This window comes from Carlito syrichta, unplaced genomic scaffold (assembly GCF_000164805.1).
Source record: "Carlito syrichta isolate Samal-C Ts95f unplaced genomic scaffold, Tarsius_syrichta-2.0.1 Scaffold312232, whole genome shotgun sequence".
Taxonomy (NCBI): Eukaryota; Metazoa; Chordata; class Mammalia; order Primates; family Tarsiidae; genus Carlito; species Carlito syrichta.
In genome coordinates this window covers 350,215-365,330 of record NW_007256328.1, presented here as the reverse complement: position 1 = coordinate 365,330, position 15,116 = coordinate 350,215, and positions in this window count along the sequence as shown.

The window sequence follows — 15,116 nt, the reverse complement described above, 5'->3', positions numbered from 1 at the left end:
TGATAAAAGACTGGCAAATCAAGTTACAAAATCAATGCACAATAGACAGTCACAATCTTATACAACAAAAACAAACTGGCACAGAACCAAATAACAAGCACAACACATTCACAGTAGCCACAAGAAAAAGGAAATACCTCAGCATTTTCCTAGTCATATAAGTGAAAGACCTTAACAACAAAAACTACTAAACACTGCTCAAAGAAATCAAAGAAGACACAAACAAATAAAAAAATATTCCATGCTCATGGATTAAAAAAAACAACATTGTTAAGCTGTCCATCTTACCAAAGGCAATCTACAGATTCAATGCAATACCCATTAAATTACCAATATCATTCTTCTCAGACCTGAAAATGATAATACAGAAATTCATATGGAAACATAAATGACCATGAATAGACAAAACAATCTCAGCAAAATAAACAAATTGGGATATACCACACTTACACACTTTAAACTTTACTATAAGCCTACAATAAACAAGACAGCCTAGTATTGATACAAGAACATGCATATAGACCAAAGGAACAAGATAGAGATTCTGGAAGCAAAACCTCAATTTCTCAACCAACTCATCTTCAACAAATCCGCCACCAGAAACCACTGGGGAGAAGAGAACCTATTCAAACAATGGTGCTAGGAAAACTGACTGTGCACATGGAGAAGATTGAAACCGGACCCCTACCTATCATCATACACAAAAATTAACTCTATGTGGATCAAAAACATAAACATGAAACCTCAAACTATAAGAATCTTAGAAAATGCAAGAGATACCCTTATGGCAGTTGGAATAGGCAACCAATTCCTGATCAAAACCCCAGATGTCCATGCCATAAGGGATAAGATAGACAAACAGGTAATCATTAAACTGAAAATCTTCTGCAAAGTAAAATAAACCATCAAGAGAACAGGGAGACAGATCACAGATTGGGAAAAAAATATTTGCCAGCTGTATATCTGACAAAGGCCTAACATCCAGGATCTACAAGGAACTCAACTGTGCCAAAAGGAAAAAAAAAATCTCACTAAAAAGTAGGCAAAAGACATGAATGGATACTTCTTAAAAGAAGACATATGGGCAGCTAACAGACACATGAAAAAATGCTCAGCCTCACTAATCATCAAAGAAATGCAAATCAAAACCACACTGAGATACCACCTAACCCCAGTCAGACAGCCATCATTAATAAAACAAAAAGCAACAGATGCTGGTGAGGATGCAGAGAAAAGGGAGCACTTCTACACTGCTGGTTGGAATACAAACTAGTTCAAACTCTATGGAAAACAGTGTGGCAATTTCTAAAAGAACTGGAAATGACCTTCCATATGACCCACCAATCCCCCTACTGGGAATATTCTCAGAGGAACTCAAATAACTCTACACAAAATATACCTGCACACACATTTGTATTGCAGCACTATTCACAATAGCAAAAACATGGAACTGACCGTGCTTCTCATCAAAACTGAACTGAATAAAAAATATGGTAAATATATAGTGATAAATCACAGAAACAGAGAACTGAGTATCACATGTTCTCACTCATAAGTGGGCCCTGAACATTTACCATAATACTATAAGAAAGGGATTGGCAGTATCTGGAAACCCTCAGTAGTGGAGGTGGCGGCGGGGGGGGGGTCACATAACATCCACAGGTGTACCTGATATCTATCCAAGTGAAGTGGGGACCAAAGGGAATTCCAAACTTTACCTGTACAATGACCACTCGTATACCTAATCCCAAATTGTACCCCACAACTTTAAAATTTAAAAGAGACAGAGTAGATGAATAGATTTTAAAAAGTCCCAACTATATGCTGCCTAAAAGAAACTAATCCCACTTTTAAAGACACACATGGACTGAAAATAAAGGAATAGAAACTAATATTCCATCCAAATTAAAACCCCAAATAGCAGAAGTAGATAAGCTCACATCAAATAAAATAGTTTTCAAAACAAACACTGTAAAAAGAGATAAAGTTACTACATAACAATAAAGGCATGAATTCAGCAATAATATAACAGTTGTAAATATATATACACTTAACATTAGAGCATCCAGATACGTAAAGTAAATGCTGTTAGAGCTAAAAAGATAGATCGATTTCAATAAAATAACAACTGTGGACCTTAACACCATACTTTTAGTATTTAATAGATCATCCAATCAGAAAATTAACAAAGAAACACAGGACTTATTCTCCACTACAGACCAAATAGTCCCACTAAATATTAACAAAACATTTTCTCCAACAACTGCAGAATACACATTCTTCTCCTCATTCTTCATTGAAAATGAAGAATTTTCCATGATAAACCATATGTTAGGCCACAAAACATGTCCCACAAATTTCAGAAAAAGTAAAGTCATTATTGGGAATAAATTATAAGTTCAACAAAATAAAATGTAAATCAATAACAAGAGGAACTTTGGTACCTATACAAAAACACAGAAATTAATCAGTATGCCCCTGAGTGATCAATTGTATCCATGAAGAATTTTTTTTAATTATTTTTTTATTTTTTATTTTGAGTTGGAGTCTCACTCTGTCGCCCAGACTTGAGTGCAGTGGCCGCTCCCAGTCACCGCAGCCTCGACCTGCTGGGCTCCAGCGATCCTTCCGCCTCAGCCTTCCAAGTAGCTGGAACTACAGGCGCACGCTACCACGCCCAGCTAATTTTTTTGAGATGAGGTCTCGCCTGCCCAGGCGGGTCTCGAACCCATGGGCTCAGACAATCTACTCACCTCAGCCTCCCAAAGGCGCGGGATTACAGGCTGAGCCACCGAGGCCGGCAAATTTTTTAAATTTTTAATTAATTAAAATTAAAGAATTAAAAAAATTCTTGAAACAACGAAACTGGAAACACAGCATACTCAAACCTAAGGCACACACCAAAAGCAGTAAAAGGGAAGTTTCCAACACTAAATACTTACATTTAAAAGGCAAAAAAACTTCAAATAAACAGCCTAGTGGTGCAACCTAAAAAAGCTCTAAAATTAAGAATAATCATCCCAAAATTAGTAGAAGAAAAGAAAAAAACAAAAATCACAGAAGGAATAAATAAAATTGAGACTACATATGCAATACAAAAGATCGAGAAAATGAAAAATTGTTTTTTAAAAGGTAAACAAAATCGAAAAACCTTCACCCTGACCAAGAAAAAAAGAGAGATGACCCATGTAAATAAAATCACAGGTGAAAAAGAAGACATTACAATTGCTACCATAGATAATCAAAGGATCATTGAGGATTTTTAGGGACAACTACATGCCAACAAATTGGAAAACCTAGAAAAATTGATAAACTTCTAGACACTTAAAGTTACCAAGATTGAACCCTAAAGAAATTTAGAATCGAAATAGACTGATACTAAGTAACAAGATAGAAATGGTATTAAAAGATATTCCATTTTTTAAAAAAGCACAGGACCTGCTGTCTTTATTGGTGAATTTTACCAAACATTTAAAGAAGAGTGAATACCAATCCTACTCAATATATTTCAAAAAATCAGGGAGGAGTGAATGCTTCCAAACTCATTCTACAAAGTCAGTCAGTATCACCTTGATACCAAAACCATACAAAAGCACAACAAAACTACAGACCAATATTTCTGCTAAATATAGATGCAAAATCTTCAACAAAATAATAGAAAACTGAAATCAGCAATGCATTAGAAAAATCATTTCTCATGATCAATTGGGATTTATCCCAGAGCTGCTAGGAAACTTAAACATTTGCAAATTAATAAATGTGATTCATCATATTAGCAGAGTATAAGATGAAAAAAAGCATAAGATCATTTCAATTAATGCTGAAAAAGCATTCAATAAAATCAAACATTTCTTAACGATTAAAAAAACTTTCAAAAAACTAGCTATAGAAGAAAAATACTTCAACGCCATAAAATCTATAAATGACAAACTCTGAACATGTATTCTACTAAACAGGGAAAACCTAAAAACCATTTTTCTAAGATCTAGAGCAAGAGAAAGATGTTCACTTTCATCACTTTTATTCAGCACAGTACTAGAAATTCTAGCTAAGAAAACTAGGCAAGATAATGAAGCAAAATCAATACTAAAATGTATATGGAGCCACAGAAGAAACCAAACAGCCAAAGTCAGAGTGAGCAAAAAGAACAAAACCGGAGGAATAATATTACTTGAGTTGAAATTATACTACAGAGATCCTGTAAACAAGCTAGTGTGGTGCTGTCATAAAAAACAGACAGATAGACCAATAGCACAGAATAAAGACCACAGAAATAAATCCACACATTTATATTCAACTAATTTTCAACAAAATGCCAAGAACATATCTGAGGAAAGGACAATCTCTTTAATAAGTGGTGCTTAGAAAACTGGATATCTATATGTAGAAGAATAAAACTAAACCCCATCTCTCACCATATACAAAAATCAAATCAAAATAAAATAAACATTAAATTAAATCTAAGACCTGAAATTGTGAAACTACAAGGACAAAACATTGGGTGAGCCCTCCAGGACATTGGTCTTGGAAAAGATTTCTTGAGTAATAACTCCAAAGCATAGGCAACCAAAGCAAAACTGAAGAAATGGGATTATGTCAAGCTAAAAAGCTTCCACAAAAGCAAAAAAAAAAATCACCAAAGTGAAACGACAACCCACAAAATGGGAGAAAATATTTGCAAACTACTCATCTGAGAAGAAATTACTAATTAAAATGTATAAGTAGTTCAACAATTCAACAGGAAAAAATATAATCTGTTTAGAAAATGGGAGAAATATCTGATAGACATTTCTTAAAAGAAAACAATCAAATGACCAACAGGTATATGAAAAAATGACTATCCATCAGAGAAATGTAAACCAAAACTAAAATGTGATATACTGTCTGTCAACCCCAGTTAAAATGATCTTTTATCCAAATAATGAATTTTTTGTGACGATGTGGAGAAAGGAGATGTCAGTGGAAAGGTAAGTTAGTGCAGCCACTATAAAAAGCATTGTGAAGATTTCTATAATACTGAGTGATCTATCACAGAAACAAAGAACTGAGTATCACATGTTCTCACTCATAAGTGGGCCTTTGAACAATTATAATACTATAAGAAAGGGATTGGTAGCAGTGGAAAACTTCCAGGGGTGTGGGGGGTCACACTTCATCAATAAGAGTACCTGCATAATGAACATTTGTATATCTAACCCTGAATTTTATCCCACAGCTTTAAAATAATTTTTTGAATTTCTAAAAAAAAAAACCACTAAAAATAGGACTACCTTATAATTCAACAATTCGACTACTGAGTATTCAAAATAAAGTCAATATATCAAAGAGATATCTGCACTCCCATGTTGATTACAGGACTATTCACAATTGCCAAAATATGGGATCAGCCTAAGTGCCCATGGGAAAGAATAGATAAGATAATATGGTATATATACACAATAAAATACTACTCATCCATCAAAATGAATGAAATCCTGTCATTTGCTGCAACACAAATGGATCTATAGGTCATTATGTTAGGTGAAATAAGCCAAACACAAAAGGATAAATATTTCATGCTCTTATTCATATGTTGAAGCCAATAAATGCAAATATCATGAAGATTGAGAGTAGATTTGTGGCTCCCAGAGGCCAAGAAGGGGAAAGGGAAGTGAGAAATAGAGAGAGGTTTATTAATGTACACAAATAAACAGTTAGATGGAAGAAACAAGACCTAGTATTCAATAGATTAGTAGAGTGACTATTGTTAGCATGTATCTATAGAAGAGAATAATTTGAATATTTCTAGCATAAAGAAATGATAAATATTTAAGCTAAAAAATTCCAATTACCCCAATTTGATCTTTCAACATTACTTAATTTGTACATTATGTGAATGTATCAAATTATCTAATTTGCTTCCAAAATTTGTACATTAATACATATCAATAAAAAATAATGAGACATCAACATTTGACTTCCAACAATGGATGGAACAAGTAGAAAAAAACTGAATAAATAAATGATGGACTTGAACACTCCAATAGACCAAATACACCTAACAAAAATATAAAAATCTTTTCATTCAACAGCAGCAGAATACACAATCTTGTTAAGCACACATGACACATTCTTCAGAACAGATCATATGTTATGACATAAAACAATTCTTACCAAATTTAAGGATATTTATATGCTACCAAGTCTCTTTTCCAGTTACAGTAATATGAAGCTGGAAAGCAGTAACAGGAGAGTAGTTGGAAAATTTGCAAATATGTGGAAATTAAGCAACACAGAATTGAACAACCATGGGTCAGAGAATAAATCAAAAGGAAAATTTTAAAATGGTTTCCAATTCAAGATATTTGACTAGAATCAGCTAATGTAAGCCTCTCTCAGAGACGAACCAAAGTAGTAAATATTAACACTTCTAAGATTATCCAAGAGGGCATGCTAGAATTCACCAGAAAAGCAACAGGATCCACAGAAAGCAGAGAAGAGTGTAGCAGGGCAGCTTATAGAATTAGGATCAACACAAAGCAAGGAAAGGCTTCCTAGTCTGGGGAAATATTGAGGAGAATGAGTGAGAGACCCTCAGAAATCCATACCTTCTCCAGGGACTTTTACAATCCTAGTCATGGAAGAGCCCTCAGAAACCCTTGATTTGCCACTTTCAAATTCACACAGAGAACCATCTGGAGACTGTGCAGAGGCACTGCTCAAACCCATGTGGAATCCCACAGGCTTCAGATCCCTGAGTAGTTTGGCACCAGATGCCACCACCTTGCCAAGAAGGGAGATCAGGCAATTTTGTATGATCCCAGAACAGACACCACAACCATGATATGGAGGAGCACATCGTTGGCACCTGTATTAATTCAGAAATTAATTTTGGTTTCAGTACCTTAATATTCATCTGGGGTTGTTCGGATGATTATAAGCTATGCCAAGCATTTTAGTTGGTTTCCAGGCCTCCTCAGTGGCCATCATTCCTGGGCTAGGTGTTCTCTCCTCTCTTCATAAGAGAGCATACCTGCTTTCCAATGGATCTCTGGCATGCACAGTGGACAAGGTCCTGGAGATTAAGGGCTCTTTGGGACAACTAGGCTTCTAGTCCCCTCGCAGATTTTACCCATAGCAACAGACACCATGACCTTAGCAGGTTCATTCTTACCAGGTCTCTGGTGGACCATTGGACTTTTGTTCCTAATAGTGTCTGCCAATTGAGATGCCTCTTTTGGTCTTCTGGTTTTGCAGTCCTCCGGGTTGGCACCCTGTTACTTCCATAGCAGTTAGCAGGTGTAACTTAGGCATCCTGGGGTGTACAAGCCTATAATATTTTGCCTTTGTCAAGTGTATCTTCTCTTTTTGCTGAGCTCTTCTCTTGATCCCTATTGTAAAAACCCAAGGTGGCCATTTTCAGGAGGTTCTCTGAGATATCATCTGGTCTTATGGCCTGCTTTTGCAGCTTCTCCTGATAACTAGAACTGCTTGAGTAACAAACAAATCTTTGAGGACCAGTTGCCCTTAAACTAACTCAGGATCTAGAGAGGTGTACTTAACCAAAACCTCTTTTAGTCTTTCCAGCGAGGCAGGGAAATCTTTATCTGCCCCTTGTTTTATCATGGATAGCTTAGAGTAGTTGAGAAGTTCAGTTCTCATCTTTTTTAAGCCTTCCAATATGCACATCAGGAAATGTTTCCTCCACTATTCTTCCATGTCTCCATCAGGGTCCCATTTAAGGTCTTCCAATGGTACTGTTGATTTTTCAATGAGATAAACCTCTGGCACTATGTGAAATGCTTATCCCCAAACTTCTCTTCTGCTTGCAGGGCTGCTTTTTTCTTGGTGATTGTCAGGGTTTGGCTTAAGAGTAATATAGTGTCCTTCCAGGAGAGCTCAAATACTTGGGTTAAATTCTGGAAAGTATCTATATACTTGTCAGTGTCATCTGAGAACCTATTAAGATTTCCCTTAATTTGTTTCAAGTCCCATGGGGAGGAGGGTACCTGCAACTCACAGGGACCATATTCACTAAGCATCTCTTGTAAGGGCATGAATAAAGTGGGAGCTAGTCTAGGGTAAGGGTTTTTAGAATGGGGCAGATTTAAAGTATGGGAAGGACCTAGATGGGGACAGGACAGATAAAGAGGAGTGACCACAGGGACTGATGCATTCCCTAGTGGTACCTCTGGGGTTGGCATCCTTGGTCTATTGGGACTATCCTTTGAAATGACTGACTCTCTCTCCACCACTGGAGGTCCAGTCTCTCAGTCTCACAAGTTATAATTTGGTCATGCTCAAGTGCAAAGGAATCGAAGATGCTTTTTCTTCAAGGTCTGAGGGTCAAAGGAGTCCCAGTGTCTTGAGAGGAGTGTACACTGCAGACGGCCAGATGACTTGTTACCATATGGAGAGAGAGAGAGAGGTGAAAGAAGGCATCCCTTAACTTTCTGTACTTCTCCATCAATGTGCATGAATAAGAATTGAGGAAAAAAGGGCATCTCCTTACTTTCCTCTCCTTATGTGCTCATGGAGTCCCCATGGATGCAATACTGACCTCTATCCATGTGTAGCAGAAGTGACCTGGTCAACAGAAGTAGTCATGCTTACCTGCACAGTGCCCCAGCCCTTCACTGTCAACTGTGCCTCTGAATTCCTCAAACTTAGTGTTCCCCCTAATACAGACTAAGTCTTGAAAAAGACCTTGGAGTAATTGTATTTGGACAAGGAATTCTAATGGGAGGGATGTTCTTGTGACCCTCCGTGAACCTCTGGCCAGAGACCCACTGATTGAACCATGTTGCAACATCTGTATTAATGGGTGAAATTTATTTCCAAAGTCCTCTTTCCCTGGAAGATATATGGGTCCATCAAGAGAGTCCCTAATGGCCTCTGAAAAACTGAAACCAGCAGCCTGTGGGGCATCTCTCCTACTGCTTTCCCATCATAAGCAGAATTTTACCCACTTACAAATGGGGCAGGAAATTGAGCTTGCATGTGCTGGTATTAGCAGGGTCAACAAATGAGGTATCTGAGTTCATGAATCATAGAGCTGACAAGGTGCTTTAAAGGAAAGAGTCCACTTTCAGTCAACTTTTGCCTACCAGAGGATTCTTAATTGTGTTGACAAGGTTTTACATGCTAGGGTAAAACTACAGAGCCAGATTATTCTTAAACAAAAGAAAGGAAGCCAGGGCAAGTTGGGGCCTGACCTAATGAAATGCTTCCCAAAAGTTAATTTCTTGCATATAAAAGTTTCTCATATTCACCAGATCATGCTGACATGGTGGAAAAAATAAAACCAAAGCCTCTTACCCTCTGCCAGTGAGTTATTTCATTAAGAAAAATCTTAAAATCTTTATATCACCCTGCTTCTTGGAAATGATGGAATGTCTTGAGCCACATTCCAAATAACCAAGCCAGCTACCCATACTCCCCAGCAATGCCATCTCCCTAGTTTACAAAATCACCTGCAACATTGAGCACAAAGAGGGGACAGTAGCCATGGTGATCCTGAAGAAAAGAAAATGTGATAGGAAAGGCTGAAAAAAATACAACAGGAAAGCTACAGACAAGAAACCTGGGAAACAAAAATAAGGAGACAGGTTTATTTTAACTCACCCTTCCAACGATTCCAGACAAGCCTGCAAGAAATGATGGGTTTTTTGTCCTGTAAGTTGGTGAGCCAGGCCCCCAGGGATGTTGCAGTTCCTGAAGCTGCACTGCCAGCCCAAGAATCATGTGGTGGTCGGGGATGCAATGGCCTCTGGATATGGAAATGTGATGTCACCCAAGAACTCAGGGATGCCAACAGCTGCAGAGTCCCCAAGAAATGCTACAGAGCTCTCTTAGTTGGGGAGTTGGTGAACTGAGTCCTGATACATGTTCATAGCCTTGTCAGTTCACTGACCAGTGAGCCAGCTCCTGAGAAGTGTTACAGCTCTGTTGGCTAGGTAGGACAGCAAGTCAGGCCCCAAAGGAGTGTTGATGTTCTCTCAGTTTAGTAGATCTGTCCCTTCAAGTTTGGCATGTGCAGCTCTTCTAGTTCAGCAGTTCCAGGTTATTTCCTAACCCCAAGAATGAATGAGAGATGCGGACACCAGAGAATGAATAAGTATGAATTCATTAGAAGACAGGAAAGCTCCCAGAAGTGGGAGGGTACCTGAAAGAGGGTTGCCAATGATGCTTCAGCAGTCAGGGTTTATATATTTTTGAGAATGTGCTGATTGGGTGACAGCACCAATCAGAGAAAGGCACCATGGTTTGGGATTGAAATACACCAATCAAGAGAATGTTGAAAAGGGCCAACCAAGAAGCGTGCAAAAGGGGCAGTTCATGGATCTAGAAATAGGTGCTCTCACTCCAGTTGTGGGGCTTGCAGCAGAAATTTTTACTGGATATCTTCCCTAATCTTTCTGCCTACATGCTTTTTTTTCTTTCTCCTCTATCAAAAGTTCTCCAAAACAAAAAGTTCTGCCAGTGACCAAGGAATCAGCCCTCCTCTCCCCATCACAACCAGCACCTAAACTCTGGGCTGGCCCAATCCCACTCCAACCCATTCAGGACTCATACATGCTCTCCAGTGGGCTACTTAGGGAGTCAGGACTATCTAGCCTAATCTAACATTACTGGCACCTTACCATTCACCCCTGACCCTGAAGTCAGTATGGCCCAACCAGCCAACACCATTGCTACTGACATCCACCTGCACAGGCCAAAAGATGAAGTCAAACTTCCACCTCTTACTCACATCTACAGAAAGTAGAAGTGTTACCACATTGTAGAACAGGCAAGCCATAAAGTTGTCTGTGTTGGGCTGGGCAAAGAAGTTCTTCCTTGAAACCACTCCCATGGAAAGTTGCAGGACTGGTGTTTTTTGTGGCTCTCAGTCAGATTGTAGCAAGGAGACAAACAACAGTGTACATCTGAACTTGGAGCTGGGATTCTTGGGACAGAGGTATGATAGGGTAACACATTGCATTTCTCCCTATGAAGTATGTGGAGTCAATTCAACCCCCTCACCCCCCCCAAGACCTTTGTACATATCACCAGGAGCTGCCTCAGCCACCCCAGTCATGATTGGTGCCTATTGTCATCACTGGTGCATTCACAGGCAAGTCAGGAGCCCTAGCTGTGCTCAGCTGTACTCCCAATCTTCACTGAACAAGAATCGCAATACCCCTGTCACCGTATTTTAAAGCCCATCACAAAAGAAAGCACTTCAAAGTAAAGATAAGTACATGCCCATCTGCTTGTGCTGCTGATGATCTTACACATGAGTGTCATCTACTAGTCTGTGGGTAGAACTACACAGTCCAATATATGACCTGCTGACAGAAGTGCTCAGGGAAGCAAAGCCATAATCTCTACTCTACACACTTTACAATCACATCCACTAGTGGGGAAAGGAAAGAAAAATCATAGGTGAAAAAAATCCCATCCTAACAAAAATAAATCAAAAAATAAGGAGTAAGAGCCTAACCAGAGAATAAATTAGGATAAGAAATGTGGAACCATACAAAATCTGAATATTGTAACATCACCAAAGAATTACACTAGCTAGCTCTCTAACAATAAACTCTACCCAAAATGGAAACTCAGAAATGACAGATAAAGAATTCAAAGTATGGATTACAAGGAAGCTCAACGAGATCGAAGAGAAGGTATAAAATCAACACAATGTAACTATGAAGGCAATCCAGAAAATGAAGAAAGAGACAAAAATCTTAAAGAAAAAACCAAACAGAACTTCTGGAAATAAAACATTCACTGACGGAATTTTAAAATATACTTGAAAGTTTTAAGAAAAGATTACACAAAGCAGAAGAAAGAATTTCTGAGCTTGAAGACAGGTCTTTCAAGCTAACTCAGTCAGATTATTTTTTTTAATTAATGGGCAAAAGTCTTTGATAAATATGGAATTATGTAAAGTGATCCAAGCTATCACTTACTGGAATTCCTGAGAGAGAAGAAAAAGTAAGCAACCTATAAAACATTTGAGAAAATAATTCAGGAAAATTATTCCAATTTTCCCAAAGGGGTAGACATCCAGATACAAGAAATTCAGATAACATGTTTGAGATAGTATGCGGGATGAATATCACCAATGCATATAGACATTAAATTATTCAAGGTAAGTGCTAGAAAAAAATCTTAAAGGCACCTAAAGAAAAGAGTCAAGTCACCTATAAAGGATTATCAGACTAACGCAATTCTCAGAAAAAACCTTGCTTGGCAGAAGAGATTAGAGGCCTATTTTTAGCAAAAAACTGCCAACCAAGAATGTTATATCCTGCAAAACTAAAATACAGGGAAAATAAACATTTTCCTAGACAAATAAATGTTAATAGAGTTTACCACCACTAGACAAACCCTACAAGAAGGGATGTTACTCACCATCAGAAAAGGACACATCATTGTAAAGCTCACAGAACCTATAAAACAGTTATACAATGGAAACTCCAAAACAACTAGTTAACAACACTATGACAGGAGAAAACATCACATATCAGTATTAACCCAGCATGTAAATGACCTAAATGCCCCCTCTTAAAAGATACAGAGTGAATAATTGGATTTTTTTAAAAAAGACCCAACATCTTCTGCCTACAAGAGACCCATCTACTGGCTAAAAACACATTCAGACTCTAATTTAAATGGTGTAAAAAGATTAATCATGCAAAGAAAAACAAAAGCAGAGCAGGAGTAGCCAATATTTCAGATGAAATAAAACAGACTTTTAAACCAACAAAATAGACAAGGCAAAGAAGGGCATTATGTAATGATGATAAAGGGCTAAATACAATAAGAAAATTTAGCTCTTCAAAAATTATATGCAACCAATACCAGAGCACCCAGATTCATAAATCAACTACTATTAGGGCTAAGAAGATAGACTGATAGCAATACCATAATAGTGAGGGACTCCAATGCCTCACTGACATCACTTGGTTCATTGAAGCAGAAGATCAACAAAGAAAGCTAAACTTAAAATGGATCTAACACACATTTACAGAGAATTTCACCCAACAGCTGCAGAATTTCCATTCTCTTCAGCTGTGCATGGAATGTAGCCAAAAGTTTGACCACAAAACAAATCTCAAAATCTTCAAAAAATATTCGTATTCTACCAAGTGCCTTCTTGGACCATGGTGGAATAAAACTAGAAATCAATAACTGAAACAATCCCTTTACTCATTATTGGTCTCAGTGTTAATGTTTCCTCTTTCACTTAAAAGTTTTTGGGCAACCCTTCGGGTCCCCTCCCACTGTGGGAATTTCCCTGTCTTCTCAAAAATTCTTGCTTTAAAAAAAAAAACTTTTTAAGTCTTTCCTCTTTTGTTTTGATACAACAAGAATACAAGAAGATCAGAAGAGACTACTTTGGACAATCACATGACAATAAATTAAATAAGTTAGAAAAAAGAGAATGAATTCCTAGAAGCATACAACCTACCAAAAATGAATCATTAAACATAAAAAAAAGTTAATAGGCCAATCATGAGTAAGCAGATTAAATCACTAATCAATAACCTCAGAAAAGTCCAATCACCCAATGGTTTTATTAGTGAATTATATCAAATATTTAAGAATGATTAATGCCAATTTTTTTCTCAAGCTCTTTTTTTAAACTTTTAAATTATTTATTTTAAAGATGTGAGGTACAATTCAGTGTTAGGTATACAAATATTCATTATGCAGTCACCCTTGTTGATGAGGTTTGCCCCCACTCCCCCAGGAAGATTTCCACTATTACCAATCCCACCTTACCACCCCCCCCCCCAGTTTCCCACTACTGTCAATCATTCTCTTATAGCATTGCAATAGTTGTTCAAGGTCTGCTTATGAATGAGAACATATAATACTCAGTTCTTTGTTTCTGTGAAAGATCACTCAGTATTATAGACTCTAAGACATCCAGGCTGCTGTGAAGTTCATGATTTTGTTCTTTTTTATGGCTGTGCAATATTCCATTGTGCATATGTACCACATTTTTTTATCCAGTCCTCTTTTGATGGGTGGCACGGTTTTTGACGGATTCTCTTGGATTTTCAAGGTATAGAATCATGTCATCTGCAAAGAGGGATAACTGGACTTCCTCTTTTCCTATTTGGATACCCCTGATCGCCTTCTCTTGTCTGATTGCTCTAGCTAGGACAGCCAAAACTATGTTGAACAGGAGGAGTGGGCATCCTTGTCTTGCTCCAGTTTTCAAGGGAAATGGTTCTAATTTCTGTCTGTTTATCAGTATGCTGACCGTGGGTTTCTCATAGATGGCTCTTACTATTTTGAGGTATGTTCCATCTATGCCTAGAGGTTCAAGGGTTTTTATTAATAGGGGAGGTTGGATTTTATCAAAAGTTTTCTCTGCATCTAATGATATAATCACATGGTTTTTGTTTTCACATCTGTTGATGTATTTAATTATGTTTAAGGTCTTATGAATGTTGAACCAGCCCTGCATCCCGGCCTGCTAGGTCGTGGTGGGTGATTTTTGATATGTGCTGTTGAATCTGGTTTGCTAGAATCTTGTTGAAAATTTTAGCTTCTATGTTCATCAAGGATATTGGCCTGTAGTTTTCTTTTTTTGTTGGATCTTTACCTGACTTGGGTATCAATATGATGTTAGCTTGATAAACGGATTTGGGGAGAGTTCCATCTTTCTCAATCACCTGGAATATTTTCAATAGGATTGATATCAATTCCTCCTTGTATGTTTTGTATAATTCTGCTGGAAAGCCATCTGATCCAGGGCTTTTTTTTTTTTTGTAGGTAGTTTTCTTATGACAGTCAATTTCCTGGATTGTTATTTGTCTATCTGGGGTCTCAATTTCTTCTTGTTTCAACCTGGGGAGATTGTGTGATAACAGACAGTTCTCCATTTCCTTTAGGTTTTCAAGTTTGTTTCCATACAAGTGTACATAGTAGTCTCTGATAATCTTTTGTATTTCTTCAGGGTCAGTTGTGACTTCATCTTTTGTGTTTCTGATTGTGTTTATTTAGGCTTTTTCTCTCTTTTCCTTGGTCTGTCTAACTTGTTTATCCTTTCAAAGAACCAGCTTTTTATTTCTTTGGTTTTTTGGTATTACATTTTGTCTTCTGTGTCCCAGATTTGGGCTTTTATTTTGTTGATC